Below are 17489 nucleotides of genomic sequence, written 5' to 3'. Positions count from 1 at the left end.
CCCAACAACTTGTACGCTATCAGGGAGGTCGCGACCCTGCATATAAACACGAAGCCGTCGGCCCTGGCAAAGGCACGACGTTCCCAGCCTTTCTCACATGGTAATCAGAGCCTAACTTTTCCATTCATCTAGCCCCAGCCCTCCATCGCACCAGTTTCCGCCATGGCATCCTTCAGCTCATCCAACTCCACGCTCACCGGCCAAATTACCGAGAAACTCACCCGCACAAACTTCATCCTCTGGCGCACACAAATCACTCCGCAGCTCAGAGGCGCGGGCGTCTATGACTATGTTGACGGCACCATGCCGGAACCAGCCAAGACCGTCGTCACCAAGGACAAGGACGGGAAGGAGATGACCACACCAAACCCCCTTCATCCGATCTGGTTCCGGGAAGATCAGCAGGTACTTGGTTATCTTCTGAACAATCTTTCCAAGGAGTACTCGTGCAGGTGACCTCGATCTGCCATGCACACGAGCTCTGGACAGTGCTGGCGAACATGTTTTCGTCTCAGTCACTGTCCCGCATCAACAACATCCGCGTCGCACTTGCGAACGCACAGAAGGGAAACCAGTCAGTAGCGGCCTTCTTCGCGCACATGCGCTCCCTTGCCGACGAGCTTGCAGCTGCAGGCAAGCCACTCGACGACGACGAGCTCATCTCCTACATCACGGCCGGCCTCGACATGGAGTATCAACCCCTCGTCTCCGCCCTCGACGCCCGCACTCAGCCCGTCACCCTTGATGAACTGTATGCTCAGATGAGCAACTTCGATCAAAGGGTGGCGTTGTTCCAGGGCACAAACTCAGGTGGTGGCGGCTTCAAGTCCTCCGCCAACGCCGCCATGCGCGGCCGAGGTGGCGGCTCACGCTACCGCGGGCCAACCCGCGGCAAGGGGAACAACAACAACACCCATGGCGACCGCGGTGATCGCGGCGACCGTGGCGACTCTCGCGACAATGGTGGCTGGCCCTCCTACACCAACAACGGGGGCGGCCGCCGTAACTCCTCCAACAAGCGTCCCGACGCCACATGTTGCCAGATCTGTGGTAAACCTGGCCACACAGCGAAAGACTGCTGGTACAGGTATGATGATGACGGTGACTCATCCTCAGATGAGAAGGTGGCTGGGGCTGCTGATGGCTCATATGGAGTGGACACAAACTGGTATGTGGACAGCGGCGCAACCAACCACATCACCGGTGAACTCGAGAAGGTGACCATGCGTGAGAAGTACCGCGGCAAGGACCACATCCACACTGCCAGTGGAGAAGGTATGAAGATTCGTCACGTTGGTCACACAATCATTAATACCCCTCATAGGAAAATTCACCTTCGGAAAATTTTGCATGTCCCTAGTGCTAACAAAAATCTTCTCTCCGTTCATCGTATTGCTATCGATAATCATGTCTTCCTTGAGTTTCACCCCTTTTATTTTTTGATCAAGGATCAGGCAACGAAGAAAGTGCTCTATCGAGGTCGATGCATTCGTGGGCTCTACCCTTTGATTCCGGAGATTAGAAGATCCAATAAACAAGTTTTTAGTGCCACCAAGCTATCTTCAACACGGTGGCACGATCGATTAGGGCATGCAGCTTTTCCTTTAGTTGAACGTTTGCTTAGGAAGAATAAACTCTCATATGTTGGAGAGTGATGTCGAAACAATTTGTGATTCATGTCAGAAAGATAAAAGTCATCAGTTACCGTATCCAATTTCTACTAGTATTTCTACCAAACCACTACAACTCATTTTTTCTGATGTCTGGGGACCTGCCCCTACTTCTGTTGGTAGACATACATATTACGTGAGTTTCATCGATGATTTTAGCAAATTCTCTTGGATATATCTTCTCAAGAAAAGATCCGACGTGTTTCAAGTGTTTCTTAACTTCCAAGCTCTCGTTGAACGAAAATTTGACACCAAAATCATCGCCCTCCAATCTGATTGGGGAGGCGAATATGAAAAGCTAAACTCATTTTTCCAAAACCTTGGCATATCTCATCATGTGTCGTGTCCATATGCCCATCAATAGAATGGGTCAGCCGAACGCAAACACAGGCACATCGCAGAAGTTGGCCTCGCTCTTCTAGCAAGAGCATCCATGCCGCTTAAGTTTTGGGACGAAGCGTTCCTTATGGCAGTTCACCTCATAAACATGTTGCCTAGTCGTGTCATTAATAATGACACCCCCACTGAAAGACTCCTCCATGTCAAGCCAGACTACAATTCTCTTCGCGTGTTTGGCTGCGCTTGTTGGCCCAATCTTAGACCATACAACAATCGCAAGCTCATGTATCAATCTAAACAATGTGTTTTCATCGGATACAGCGCACAACACAAAGGCGTCAAGTGCCTCGATGTCTCCACCGGACGTGTCTACATCTCACGCGATGTCGTGTTTGATGAAACCAAATTTCCTTTTGCTGATCTTCATCCCAATGCCGGTGCACTCCTTAGGAAAGAAATTCTCCTTCTTCCATCACATCTCTCCGGTATTGATCATGGGGGGGGAATAATTGTGATGATCATACGTTGACTAATCCTCATAACCCTGTGCATGAGTCCTATGATGATGCAGATACAGCAGCAGATGAAGAAAACAGTGAAGAAATCATCGAAAATGATGCACAAATCAATCCAAAGAGACGACATTTTATGTGTCAAACCCTGGGGGACATATCCTCCTCGGGATCGGCGCAACAACAGTTTGGCAGCGGATCCGCCTCGGGATCCGTGCGGCAGCAGGACGGCGGCAACCCAGGAAACGCGTCGCCCGCACGTGCACCTACCAGGGGCCGCAGCGACGACTTCGCCGCCACCATGTGGTCGCCACCGACCGGCCCAGACGCTCCGCCAGGCCCGCGCCAACCTGGCTCCCCCACGCGGCAGGCCGGGGGCCGCTGGCCCGCGAGCGGGCCTCGCTGTTACGCTTGCCGCCAGCAAATCAGCACGGGACTCGGCGCTGATTCGGCCAGGGGCCCAGGCGTGCGATCGAAGGCTGATTCTGTCGCGGCCACAGGAGCTGGTGCGGGATCTTCTGTGCCTCCAGTGCCCGCTCCATCGTCTACAACAACCGCAGAAAATCCCACCGGAACCGATGCGGCTGCAACACCAGAAGAATCCGCCTCGGGATCGGCTGATGCAGATTCGCCTGGATCTTCTGTGCCCGTTTCTTCTCCACGCCTTCCACGCACGCGTCTACAAAAGGGAGTGCTTCAACCTATAAATTATAAAACCAAGTTTGGTCTTGCATGCTACACAGGTGAACCACGCACCCTGGATGAGGCCCTAGGAGATGCACGGTGGAGGAAAGCTATGGAAGAAGAACATGTGGCGCTTCAGAGGAACAAAATGTGGCATTTGGTTCCCCCGCCATGAGGTAAAAATTTAATTGACTGCAAGTGGGTCTACAGAATTAAAAGGAAGTCTGATGGAACCATTGATCGGTATAAAGCCAGACTTGTGGCTAAGGGTTACAAACAGCGATATGGCATCGACTATGAAGATACCTTTAGCCCTGTTGTCAAGGCTGCTACTATTCGTCTTGTGCTATCTATTGCTGTTTTCAGGAGCTGGAGTCTCAGACAGCTAGATGTACAGAACGCGTTCCTTCATGGTGTTCTGGAAGAGGAAGTATACATGAAACAACCTCCCGGGTTCGTCGATAAAAACTCACCCTTTCATGTTTGTAAACTTGATAAAGCTCTTTATGGACTGAAGCAGGCACCCCGAGCATGGTATTCACGTCTCAGTCAAAAGTTACAAGCACTTGGATTTGTTCCATCAAAATCAGATACCTCACTATTTATTTATAGAAAGGCAAATACATCTATATTTGTGCTTATCTATGTTGATGATATTATTGTCACTAGTTCATCTGATGAGGCAGTGGCAGGATTGTTGAAGGATCTGAGTGCTGAGTTTGCTCTCAAGGATTTGGGTGACTTGCACTTTTTCCTAGGAATTGAAGTAAGAAAACTTGAGGATGGTCTTCATCTCTCCCAAAAAAAATATGCCAATGATTTGGTAAGAAGGGTTGGTTTGCAAGGGTGTAAGCCTGTTCCAACTCCCTTGTCTAGCACAGAAAAATTGTCTCTTACAGAAGGAGATCCTTTGAATCAAGAGGACAGTACCAGGTACAGAAGTTTAGTAGGAGCACTTCAATATCTTACTCTAACAAGACCTGACATTTCCTTTGCTGTTAACAAAGTATGTCAGTTTCTTCATGCACCTACCACAGTTCATTGGACTGCTGCAAAGGGTATTGTGAGATATGTAAAGCATACTATGAATCTTGGTCTCACATTCATCAAGTCCTCATCTAAACTTGTCAGTGTTTTTTCTGACTCAGACTGGGCAGGCTGTCTAGATGACAGACGCTCTACTGGTGGGTTTGCAGTATTTTTTGGACCCAACCTTATATCATGGTGTGCAAGGAAACAGACAACTGTATCAAGGTCAGGAACAGAGGCTGAATATAAGGCACTGGCAAATGCCACAACAGAGATCATTTGGGTTCAGTCCATGTTAAGAGAACTTGGTATAAAACACATTCAGGCTCCTTGTTTATGGTGTGACAATATTGGTGCCACCTATTTGTCTGCTAATCCGGTCTTTCATGCAAGGACAAAACACATTGAGATATATTTCCATTTTGTAAGAGAACGTGTTGCTAATAAACAATTGGAAATTCGTTTTGTGCATTCAAAGGACCAGGTTGCAGATGGCTTCACCAAGGCTTTACCTACAAGAAATCTTGAAGAATTCAAGCGTAATCTCAACTTGCAAAGTTGTGATTAAGGGAGGGTGTTAGACAACATGACAGCCCTCATCGTATGCGCCAAGGGATTAACAACCGAAGCTCCTAGCGTAGGATAGACTAGGAATCTGTTATGGTTTATTTTCCTGTTAAACTAGATATCTATCTCTTAGTCTATCTCTTGTTCTCCAAGTTTGTAATCCCAACAACTTGTACGCTATCAGGGAGGTCGCGACCCTGCATATAAACACGAAGCCGTCGGCCCTGGCAAAGGCACGACGTTCCCAGCCTTTCTCACAATGCATAGCTACTGTATTAGTTGTTGGAAATATGCCCTAGAGGCAATAATAAATTAGTTATTATTATATTTCCTTGTTCATGATAATCGTTTATTATCCATGCTAGAATTGTATTGATAGGAAACTCAGATACATGTGTGGATACATAGACAACACCATGTCCCTAGTAAGCCTCTAGTTGACTAGCTCGTTGATCAATAGATGGTTACGGTTTCCTGACCATGGACATTGGATGTCGTTGATAACGGGATCACATCATTAGGAGAATGATGTGATGGACAAGACCCAATCCTAAGCCTAGCACAAGATCATGTAGTTCGTATGCTGAAGCTTTTCTAATGTCAAGTATCTTTTCCTTAGACCATGAGATTGTGCAACTCCCGGATACCGTAGGAATGCTTTGGGTGTACCAAACGTCACAACGTAACTGGGTGGCTATAAAGGTGCATTACAGGTATCTCCGAAAGTGTCTATTGGGTTGGCACGAATCGAGACTGGGATTTGTCACTCCGTGTAAGCGGAGAGGTATCTCTGGGCCCACTCGGTAGGACATCATCATAATGTGCACAATGTGACCAAGGGGTTGATCACGGGATGATGTGTTACGGAACGAGTAAAGAGACTTGCCGGTAACGAGATTGAACAAGGTATCGGGATACCGACGGTCGAATCTCGGACAAGTATCGTACCGATAGACAAAGGGAATTGTATACGAGATTGATTAAGTCCTTGACATCGTGGTTCATCCGATGAGATCATCGTGGAACATGTGGGAGCCAACATGGGTATCCAGATCCCGCTGTTGGTTATTGACCGGAGAACGTCTCGGTCATGTCTGCATGTCTCCCGAACCCGTAGGATCTACACACTTAAGGTTCGATGAAGCTAGGGTTATAAAGGAAGTTTGTATGTGGTTACCGAATGTTGTTCGGAGTCCCGGATGAGATCCCGGACGTCACGAGGAGTTCCGGAATGGTCCGGAGGTAAAGATTTATATATGGGAAGTCCTGTTTTGGTCGCCGGAAAAGTTTCGCACTTTATCGGTATTGTACCGGGAGTGCCGAAAGGGGTCCGGGGGTCCACCAGGGGGTCCACCTGCCCCGGGGGGCCACATGGGCTGTAGGGGGTGCGCCTTGGCCTATATGGGCCAAGGGCACCAGCCCCAAGAGGCCCATGCGCCAAGCAAACTTGGGGAGGGAAGAGTCCTCAAGGGGGAAGGCACCTCCGAGGTGCCTTGGGGAGGATGGACTCCTCCCCCCCTCTTGGCCGCACCCCTTCCTTGGAGGAAGGGGCAAGGCTGCGCCTCCCCCCTCTCCCTTGCCCCTATATATAGTGGAGGGGAGGGAGGGTATCCATACCTGAGTCCCTGGCGCCTCCCTCCCTCCCGTGACACCTCCTCCTCTCCCGTAGGTGCTTGGCAAAGCCCTGCAGGATTGCCACGCTCCTCCATCACCACCACGCCGTTGTGCTGCTACTGGATGGAGTCTTCCTCAACCTCTCCCTCTCTCCTTGCTGGATCAAGGCGTGGGAGACGTCACCGGGCTGTACGTGTGTTGAACGCGGAGGTGCCGTCCGTTCGGCACTAGGATCATCGGTGATCTGAATCACGACGAGTACGACTCCATCAACCCCGTTCTCTTGAACGCTTCCGCTTAGCGATCTACAAGGGTATGTAGATGCACTCTCCTTTCCCTCGTTGCTGGTCTCTCCATAGATAGATCTTGGTGACACGTAGGAAAATTTTGAATTTCTGCTACGTTCCCCAACAGTGGCATCATGAGCTAGGTCTATGCGTAGTTTCTATGCATGAGTAGAACACAAAGTAGTTGTGGGCGTTGATTTTGTTCAATATGCTTGCCGTTACTAGTCTTATCTTGATTCGGCGGCATCGTGGGATGAAGCGGCCCGGACCGACCTTACACGTACTCTTACGTGAGACTGGTTCCACCGACTGACATGCACTAGTTGCATAAGGTGGCTAGCGGGTGTCTGTCTCTCCTACTTTAGTCGGATCGGATTCGATGAAAAGGGTCCTTATGAAGGGTAAATAGCAATTGGCATATCACGTTGTGGTTTTTGCGTAGGTAAGAAACGTTCTTGCTAGAAACCCATAGCAGCCACATAAAACATGCAAACAACAATTAGAGGGCGTCTAACTTGTTTTTGCAGGGTATGCTATGTGATGTGATATGGCCAAAAGGATGTGATGAATGATATATGTGATGTATGAGATTGATCATGTTCTTGTAATAGGTATCACGACTTGCATGTCGATGAGTATGACAACCGGCAGGAGCCATAGGAGTTGTCTTAATTTATTTATGACCTGCGTGTCAACATAAACGTCATGTAATTACTTTACTTTATTGCTAAAGCGTTATCCATAGTAGTAGAAGTAATAGATGACGTGACAACTTCAAGAAGACACGATGATGGAGATCATGGTGTCATGCCGGTGACGATGATGATCATGGAGCCCCAAGATGGAGATCAAAGGAGCTATATGATATTGGCCATATCATGTCACTATTATTTGATTGCATGTGATGTTTATCATGTTTATACATCTTATTTGCTTAGAACGACGGTAGTAAATAAGATGATCCCTCATTAAAATTTCAAGAAGTGTTCTCCCCTAACTGTGCACCATTGCTACAGTTCGTCGTTTCGAAGCACCACGTGATGATCGGGTGTGATAGATCCTTACGTTCACATACAACGGGTGTAAGACAGTTTTACACATGCAAAACACTTAGGGTTAACTTGACGAGCCTAGCATGTGCATAGACATGGCCTCGGAACACAGAAGACCGAAAGGTCGAGCATGAGTCGTATAGAAGATACGATCAACATGAAGATGTTCACCGACGTTGGCTAGTCCATCTCACGTGATGATCGGACACGGCCTAGTTGACTCGGATCATGTAATCACTTAGATGACTAGAGGGATGTCTATCTGAGTGGGAGTTCATAAGATGAACTTAATTATCCTAAACATAGTCAAAAGGATTTTGCAAATTATGTCATAGCTCACGCTATAGTTCTACTGTTTAGATATGTTCCTAGAGAAAAAATTAGTTGAAAGTTGATAGTAGCAATTATGCGGACTAGGTCCGTAAACTGAGGATTGTCCTCATTGCTTCATAGAAGGCTTATGTCCTTAATGCACCGCTCAGTGTGCTGAACCTCGAACGTTGTCTGTGGATGTTGCGAACATCTGACACACATGTTTTGATGACTACATGATAGTTCGGTAATGTTAAATGGTTTAGAATTGAGGCACCGAAGACATTTTCGAAACGTCGCGAAACATATGAGATGTTTCAAGGACTGAAATTGGGATTCCAGGCTCGTGCCCACGTCAAGAGGTATAAGACCTCCGACGATTTTCTTAGCCTGCAAACTAAGGGAGAAAAGCTCAATTGTTGAGCTTGTGCTCAGATTGTCTGAGTACAACAATCGCTTGAATCAAGTGGGAGTTGATCTTCCAGATGAGATAGTGATGTTTCTCCGAAGTCATTACCACCAAGCTGCTAAGCTTCGTGATGAACTATAATATATCAGGGATATATATATATGATGATCCTTGAGATATTCGTGATGTTTGACACCACAAAAGTAGAGATCAAGAAGGAGCATCAATTGTTGATGGTTGGTGAAACCACTAGTTTCAAGAAGGGCAAGGGAACAAAGGGATACTTCATGAAATGGCAATTCAGCTGCTGCTCTAGTAAAGAAACCCAAGGTTGAACCCAAACCCGAGACTGAGTGCTTCTGTAATAAGGGGAACAGCCACTGGAGCAGGATTACCCTAGATACTTGGTAGATGAGAAGGCTTGTAAGGTCGATAGAAGTATATTGGGTATACATTGTGTTGATGTGTACTTTACTCGTACTCCTAGTAGCACCAGGGTATTAGATACCGGTTCGGTTACTAAGTGTTAGTAACTCGAAATAAAAGCTACGGAATAAACGGAGACTAGCTAAAGGTGAGCTGACGATATGTGTTGGAAGTGTTTCCAGGGTTGATATGATCAAGCATCGCACACTCCCTCTACCATCGAGATTGGTATTAAAACCTAAATAATTGTTATTTGGTGTTTGCGTTGAGCATAGACATGATTGGATTATGTCTATCGCAATACGTTATTCATTTAAAGAGAATAATGGTTACTCTGTTTATTTGAATAATACCTTCAAATGGTCTTACACCTGAAATGAATGGTTTATTGAATCTCGATCGTAGTGATACACATGTTCATGCCAAAAGATAGTAATGATAGTACCACCTACTTGTGGCACTGCCACTTAAGTCATATCGGTATAAAACGCATGAAGAAGCTCCATGTTGATGGATCTTTGGACTCACTCGTTTTTGAAAGGATTGAGACATGCGAATCATGTTTGTTGGTAGATATGCATGAAGAAACTCTATACAGATGGATCGTTTGGACTCACTTGGTTTTGAATCACTTGAGACATGCAAATCATACCATATGGGCAAGATGACTGAAAGCCTCGTTTTCAGTAAAATGGAACTAGAAAGCAACTTGTTGGAAGTAATACATTTTGATGTGTGCAGTCCAATGAGTGCTGAGGCATGTAGTGGATATCGTTATGTTCTTACTTCACAGATGATTTGAGTAGATGTTGAGTATATTTACTTGATGAATCACAAGTCTGAATTATTGAAAGGTTCAAGTAATTTCAGTGTGAAGTTGAAAGATCATCGTGACAAGAGGATAAAAGATCTATGATATGATCATAGAGATGAATATCTGAATTACGAGTTTGGCACAGAATTAAGACATTGTGGAAATTGTTTCACAACTAGTACAGCCTGGAACACCATAGTGGGATGGTGTGTCCGAACATCATAACTGCACCCTATTGGATATGATGCATACCATGATGTCTCTTATCGAATTACCACGATAGTTTATGGGTTAGGCATTAGAGACAACCACATTCACTTTAAATAGGGCACCACGTAATTCCGATGAGATGACACCATATGAACTATGGTTTAGGGAAACCTAAGCTGTCATTTCTTAGAAGTTTGGGGCTGCGACGCTTATGTGAAAAAGTTTCAGGCTGATAAGCTCGAACCCAAAGCGGATAAATGCATCTTCATAGGACATCCAAAACAGTTGGGTATACCTCCTAATTCAGATCCGGAAGCAAAAGTGATTGTTTCTAGAATCGGGTCCTTTCTCGAGGAAAAGTTTCTCTCGAAAGAATTGAGTGGGAGGATGGTGGAGACTTGATGAGGTTATTGAACCGTCTCTTCAACTAGTGTATGGCAGGGCACAGGAAGTTGTTCCTGTGGCACCTACACCAATTGAAGTGGAAGCTTATGATAGTGATCATGAAACTTCAGATCAAGTCACTACCAAACCTCGTGGGATGACAAGGATGCGTACTACTTCAGAGTGGTACGTAATCCTGTCTTGGAAGTCATGTTGCTAGACAACAATGAACCTACGAGCTATGGAGAAGCGATGGTGGGCCCAAATTCCGACAAATGGTTAAGAAACCATGAAATCCAAGATAGGATCCATGTATCAGAACAAAGCATGGACTTTGGTGGACTTGCCCAATGATCGGCAAGCCATTAAGATAAATGGATCTTTAAGAAGAAGACGGACGTGGACGGTAATGTCACCGTCTATGAAGCTCGACTTGTGGCGAAGAGTTTTTTCACAAGTTCAAGGAGATGACTGCGATGAGATTTTCTCATCCGTAGCGATGCTTAAGTCCGTCGGAATCATGTTAGCATAAGCTGCATTTATGAAATCTGGCAGATGGATGTCAAAACGAGTTTCCTTACCAACTTCCGTAAGGAAAGGTTGTATGTGATACAATCAGAAAGGTTTTGTCAATCCTGAAAGATGCTAATAAGCATGCAAAGCTCTAGCAATCCTTCTAAGGACTGGAGTAAGCATCTCGGAGTTGGAATGTATGCTTTGATGATGATCAAAGATTTTGGGTTTATACAAAGTTTATGAGAAACTTGTATTTCCAAAGAAGTGAGTGGGAGCACTATAGAATTTCTGATAAATATATGTTGTTGACATATTGTTGATCAGAAATGACGTAGAATTTCTGGAAAGCATATAGGGTTATTTGGAAAGTGTTTTTCAATGGAAAGCCTGGATCAAGCTACTTGAACATTGAGCATCAAGATCTATAAGGATAGATCAAAACGCTTAATGGTACTTTCAAATGAGAACATACCTTGACATGATCTTGAAGGTGTTCAAGATGGATCAGTCAAAGAAGGAGTTCTTGCCTGAGTTGAAGGGTATGAAGTTAAGACTTAAAGCTCGACCACGGCAGAATAGAGAGAAAGGACGAAGGTCGTCCCCTATGCTTAAGACATAGGCTCTACAGTATGCTATGCTGTGTACCGCACCTGAAGTGTGCCTTGCCATGAGTCAGTCAAGGGGTACAAGAGTGATCCAAGAATGGACACGGGACATCGGTCAAATTTATCCTTAGTAACTAGTGGACTAAGGAATTTTCTCGATTATGGAGGTGGTAAAAGAGTTCGTCGTAAAGGGTTACGTCGATACAAGCTTAACACCTATCCGGATAGCTCTGAGTAGAGATACCGGATACGTATAATGGAGCAACAATTTAGAATAGCTCCAAGTAGAACAGTTATTTGGAATAGCTCCAAATAGAACGAGGTAGCTGCATCTAGGAGATGACATAGAGATTTGTAAAGCGCACACGGATCTGAATGATTCAGACCCGTTGACTATAACATCTCTCACAAGCATGACATGATCAAACCCAGAACTCATCGAGTGTTAGTCACATATCGATGTGAACTAGATTATTGACTCTAGTAAACTCTTGGGTGTTAGTCACATGGGGATGTGACCTTGAGTGTTAATCACATATCGATGTGAACTGGATTATTGACTCTAGTGCAAGTGGGAGACTGTTGGAAATATGCCCTAGAGGAAATAATAAATTAGTTATTATTATATTTCCTTGTTCATGATAATTGTTTATTATCCATGCTAGAATTGTATTGATAGGAAACTCAGATACATGTGTGGATACATAGACAACACCATGTCCCTAGTAAGCCTCTAGTTGACTAGCTCGTTGATCAATAGATGGTTACAGTTTCCTGACCATGGACATTGGATGTCGTTGATAACGGGATCACATCATTAAGAGAATGATGTGATGGACAAGACCCAATCCTAAGCCTAGCACAAGATCATGTAGTTCATATGCTGAAGCTTTTCTAATGTCAAGTATCTTTTCCTTAGACCATGAGATTGTGCAACTCCCGGATACAGTAGGAATGTTTGGGTGTACCAAACGTCACAACGTAACTGGGTGGCTATAAAGGTGCATTACAGGTATCTCCAAAAGTGTCTGTTGGGTTGGCACGAATCGAGACTGGGATTTGTCACTCCGTGTAAGCGGAGAGGTATCTCTGGGCCCACTCGGTAGGACATCATCATAATGTGCACAATGTGACCAAGGGGTTGATCACGGGATGATGTGTTACGGAACGAGTAAAGAGACTTGCCGGTAACGAGATTGAACAAGGTATCGGGATACCGACGGTCGAATCTCGGACAAGTATCGTACCGATAGACAAAGGGAATTGTATACGGGATTGATTAAGTCCTTGACATCGTGGTTCATCCGATGAGATCATCGTGGAACATGTGGGAGCCAACATGGGTATCCAGATCCCGCTGTTGGTTATTGACCGGAGAACGTCTCGGTCATGTCTGCATGTCTCCCGAACCCGTAGGGTCTACACACTTAAGGTTCTATGACGCTAGGGTTATAAAGGAAGTTTGTATGTGGTTACCGAATGTTGTTCGGAGTCCCGGATGAGATCCCGGACGTCACGAGGAGTTCCGGAATGGTCCGGAGGTAAAGATTTATATATGGGAAGTCCTGTTTTGGTCGCCGGAAAAGTTTCGCACTTTATCGGTATTGTACCGGGAGTGCCGAAAGAGGTCCGGGGGTCCACCGGGGGGTCCACCTGCCCCGGGGGGGCACATGGGCTGTAGGGGGTGCGCCTTGGCCTATATGGGCCAAGGGCACCAGCCCCAAGAGGCCCATGCGCCAAGGAAACTTGGGGAGGGAAGAGTCCTCAAGGGGGAAGGCACCTCCGAGGTGCCTTGGGGAGGATGGACTCCTCCCCCCCTCTTGGCCGCACCCCTTCCTTGGAGGAAAGGGGCAAGGCTGCGCCTCCCCCCTCTCCCTTGCCCCTATATATAGTGGAGGGGAGGGAGGGCATCCATACCTGAGTCCCTGGCGCCTCCCTCCCTCCCGTGACACCTCCTCCTCTCCCGTAGGTGCTTGGCAAAGCCCTGCAGGATTGTCACGCTCCTCCATCACCACCACGCCATTGTGCTACTGCTGGATGGAGTCTTCCTCAACCTCTCCCTCTCTCCTTGCTGGATCAAGGCGTGGGAGACGTCACCGGGCTGTACGTGTGTTGAACGCGGAGGTGCCGTCCGTTCGGCACTAGGATCATCGGTGATCTGAATCACGACGAGTACGACTCCATCAACCCCGTTCTCTTGAACGCTTCCGCTTAGCGATCTACAAGGGTATGTAGATGCACTCTCCTTCCCCTCGTTGCTGGTCTCTCCATAGATAGATCTTGGTGACACGTAGGAAAATTTTGAATTTCTGCTACGTTCCCCAACATTAGTTTGTTGTACACTGAATGGCTCAAAGCTTCCCAGAATCTTGCTCCACACTAGCCTCTAGATTCCCGGTGTTGTTCTCTCATTCAAATAGACCAAATGTGTCCATTGCAGGGGCTATGAGCAACCCTGTGCTCCACCTTGATCTCGCCCCTCAGCTATCCCACCTAGCGGAAAGAGCTTTGAACTTTGTGTGTTATGCTTGCTACGTGTTCTTTGAACTCGTAGGTGTAGATAGAAGGAACAACAAACTCATTGGGAAAACTCTCTCCACGAAATCAGCTTACAAGGCTATATGGGGGGAGGGGGGATTGCTGCAGATGATCGCTGCCCCTTCTGTGATTCTGTCCATTGTCGGAGACTACCAATCACATGTTATTCCTTTGCTCCAACATGAAGCCTCTTTGCGATGATCTGAATTGCGACCGTAGACCCTCTGGTAAACCTTTCTCATCTATGGGGTCAAGATATCCTCAACAAGATGAAATCTACCGTCATCATGACGATTCTTCGGAGCATGTAGAAAAGGTGCAACATGAAGGTTTTCTGCGATGAAACTCAGGGACTTAATATCCCTGTGCGTGTCGCTACTGATGATCTAATGCTTTGGTCTAATAGATGCGTGAATGAATCAAAAAGGGCCATACTCAACGACTGGAGAGTCATGTTGTTTCGCCTAACTAAGAGAATCTAACCTATGCTTCATCCTTCCCTATCCTCCCTGATTTATATCTCCAAAACCTTCCCTATAAATGACTGGTCTGTTTGGTTTTAATATATGTTTCAAGCCAGCAGAAGCCCTCCGTTGAAGCATAAAAAAAAGAGGCTCAAAGCTTATGATGAAATGCATATGTTGCTACATCCTGCTTTAGGTTATGTTGATTAACTCTAAACAATGTGTAGATTTTTCCATTGTTCGTGCCGCTTATGTGCAGTTTTGCCATCTTCTACTGTTGTGTGGACGCCTCTACATCAGACAATGTCTATATATATATATATATATATATATATATATATATATATATATATATATATATATATATATATATATATATATATATATATATATATATATATATATAGTATATACATTGGATAAGCATTGTATTATCATTCAGAAATTTAGTTTAGGCCTATTTGTCCGGTGAATAGTAGCTTGAAAAACAATGAATACATACTAGATCTGCTGAAGTGGCAGAAAATAATAATTGATAGAACGGACTGCCTTTGTGAAAAATACGACATAGGGTATTTTGATTTTTCATGAGGTGATTCATTTCCTGAAAAGCAAAGTTTTTGCTAGGGCCTAGGGGGGCGCAGGGATTAGTCTCATATGTATTAGGAAATTTCATGGTGGCGGTCAGGGGAATCTTCTACTTCCCTTAAAGTATGTTGAAAAAATAGCGAACTAGAAAATGGGGGTTTTTGCAACAGATTGTTAGGAACCTTTTCTTAGAAAGAGACTACCTTTGACCCTGGCGCGCAGAGAGAGAGAGAGAGAGAGATTAGCTATAGAAATGCACATGTAACATCCAAGATAAATCGCTGGCCTCAAAACTTGATTTTCCTTGCAGCACATTATAATCAGAATTTGATCAAAGGATCACGCACCTTGTGAACAGACACCATTCCCTCCAGCCACTTGATGATTTAAGTATTATGTAAAATACCTGAAATTTGCAACAATACCATGCTTAGAAATAATTCCCGGCAGTGGGGTACATATGTTGTTTCGGCTTTGTAGTTGCCGAAATAAATGAAACATGAAAGAGTAATTATGATTTGGGAATTATATGCATAAAATTGCATGGAATTATTTGCGTTCATACATTTGAACAAAATCATAAGGTTGGTCACAATGATAGTATTATAGGTAGTATCATGCATGCTAACTAGACATGTTTGCTAAGGTGGCACACAATTAAATGAGAAAAGAGAGAATTAAGTATTATGATATGATTCCGTATCATATTAAATGATATACTAGTATGTGTCATGCATGATAATAAATGAGGTCACTATGATACAAATTTATAATATTACGCACTATGAAAATAGTATCATATGCATGATACTTCTCATTGTGACCAGCATAATATGCAATATGTATCAGACATAATTGTTGGCATTTGGCCAAACAATTTTTAGTATGGCCTCAGGTCCAAGAAAGAAACACAAACTAAATGTGAGCCTCATCCGACGCATTAACACAATCACCGTGTGTGCGCCTTGCCGATGAACCTAGCATTCTCGTGAGGCCATCAGCGTACCCTGCAGTAGTGAAGTAGCGCATGCGGGGGATGGGTCAAGGAAATGAGCATGGCGTGCGACCATGAGCAGGCGACATCATAGCGGGGAGCACGCAGCGCCGGTCCTTGAGTTTCGGAGGCCCCAGGGAGAACTCAAATGAATGGGCCCAGTGGCGATATTGGAGGAAAAAATGATCCCATACATTGATAGAAAAATAATTCTTGCAAAGCTATAATAAACAGTGGTAATTTTCCTTGGTAAATAATACTCCAGGCCATAAATAACAATGTCATACTTCAGGTCTAAATCAATTACTCCCAAAAAGTTTCCATTGCTAACTTGGTATAGTTTCTCATTTGATCCTCGAAAAGCCAAATTATGCTTGGCAAGAAACTTCACTGCAGCAACAATTCTAATCAGAACCTGTCTCCATCGCTCTTTCTCCTTTGCAATTTCTTGTTGCAGATCTTTATCAATTGTCACATTTTTACTTAGCCCCAGTCTTACCTCATTCCAAGTATTCATGTTAGTGATATGCTCAACACTATTCTCATGAAGTTTGAGCTTCTCGCTTAGATGCTTCCAGTCCATTAGTCCTTCAGATGCTAGTAAACTTCTGCTACTTTCAGACTTGAACAATTTGCGGCAAAAACAGTAAACTTTATTCACATGTTTAGAGTACATCAACCACTTTCGATCACTGACCTCCCCATTACTAAGCTTTCTTGAGTAGTAAGCGTACGAAAAATGTCTTCCAATATTATCGGTTTCGAATACAAGATTGTATTCCCTTGTAGGCCCTTTCTCAATCAGAATATCTCTTGATTTATTGTCAAGAGCGTCCCAGTTTCTAGGGTCATAGATATCAAAAGGAGAAGATCCTTGTTCATCAACACTTGTAGGATTCTCACGGCTAGGAGTCTCATGGGCATTGTTTTCCTCAATTGTGGTCTCATTCTCAGCAGGTTGTTGTTCTTCAGCACCATTGCCATCTAATTCATCAAGATTATCAGTAGTGTCATTCCTCACAACAAATTTATGCATAGCTCCCTTCTGAGTTCAGATAAACTTATATATTCTTTTCCTCTTTGTTCTTTTATCGAAACCAGATAAATGTTTTTTGGGCAGCATGTTTGTAAGAAAAGGATTGAAGGCACTTGAAGGCTGAAGGAGTGAAGGTTGCAATAAATCAGTGACAATCTGTGTTCTTCAGGCTGCAACTATCCAAATTCGATCATCAAGGAAACAATAAGTCCAGGACCAAGTCGGCAACAACAGATCGAACTCTACTCCAAGGCCACTAGCCCACTACTGTTGTAAAAAGAAGAATATAGATTAATCACTAGATTACGATTGAGGGCTAAGAGAAATTAATCTTGAGATTTACCTTTGTCTCCTGCTATTCCTTGCAAACGCATCTAGCGGCAGCCGCTGTCGAAGACTCACAGTTGCTCGATCGGCCGATCTGTGAAGGCGAACAGGC

At 44.9% G+C, this 17489-nt stretch overlaps 1 pseudogene; it reads left to right on the top strand.

Moving 5' to 3' along the window:
• The first annotated feature begins 638 nt into the window (after window positions 1–638).
• On the top strand, window positions 639–777 carry LOC123072626 (uncharacterized; annotated as a pseudogene).
• The last annotated feature ends 16712 nt before the right edge of the window (window positions 778–17489 follow it).

Source organism: Triticum aestivum, chromosome 1A (assembly GCF_018294505.1).
Source record: "Triticum aestivum cultivar Chinese Spring chromosome 1A, IWGSC CS RefSeq v2.1, whole genome shotgun sequence".
Lineage (NCBI taxonomy): Eukaryota > Viridiplantae > Streptophyta > Magnoliopsida > Poales > Poaceae > Triticum > Triticum aestivum.
The sequence above is the reverse complement of the archived record's forward strand: the minus strand, read 5'-3'. Positions and strand labels throughout refer to the sequence as shown.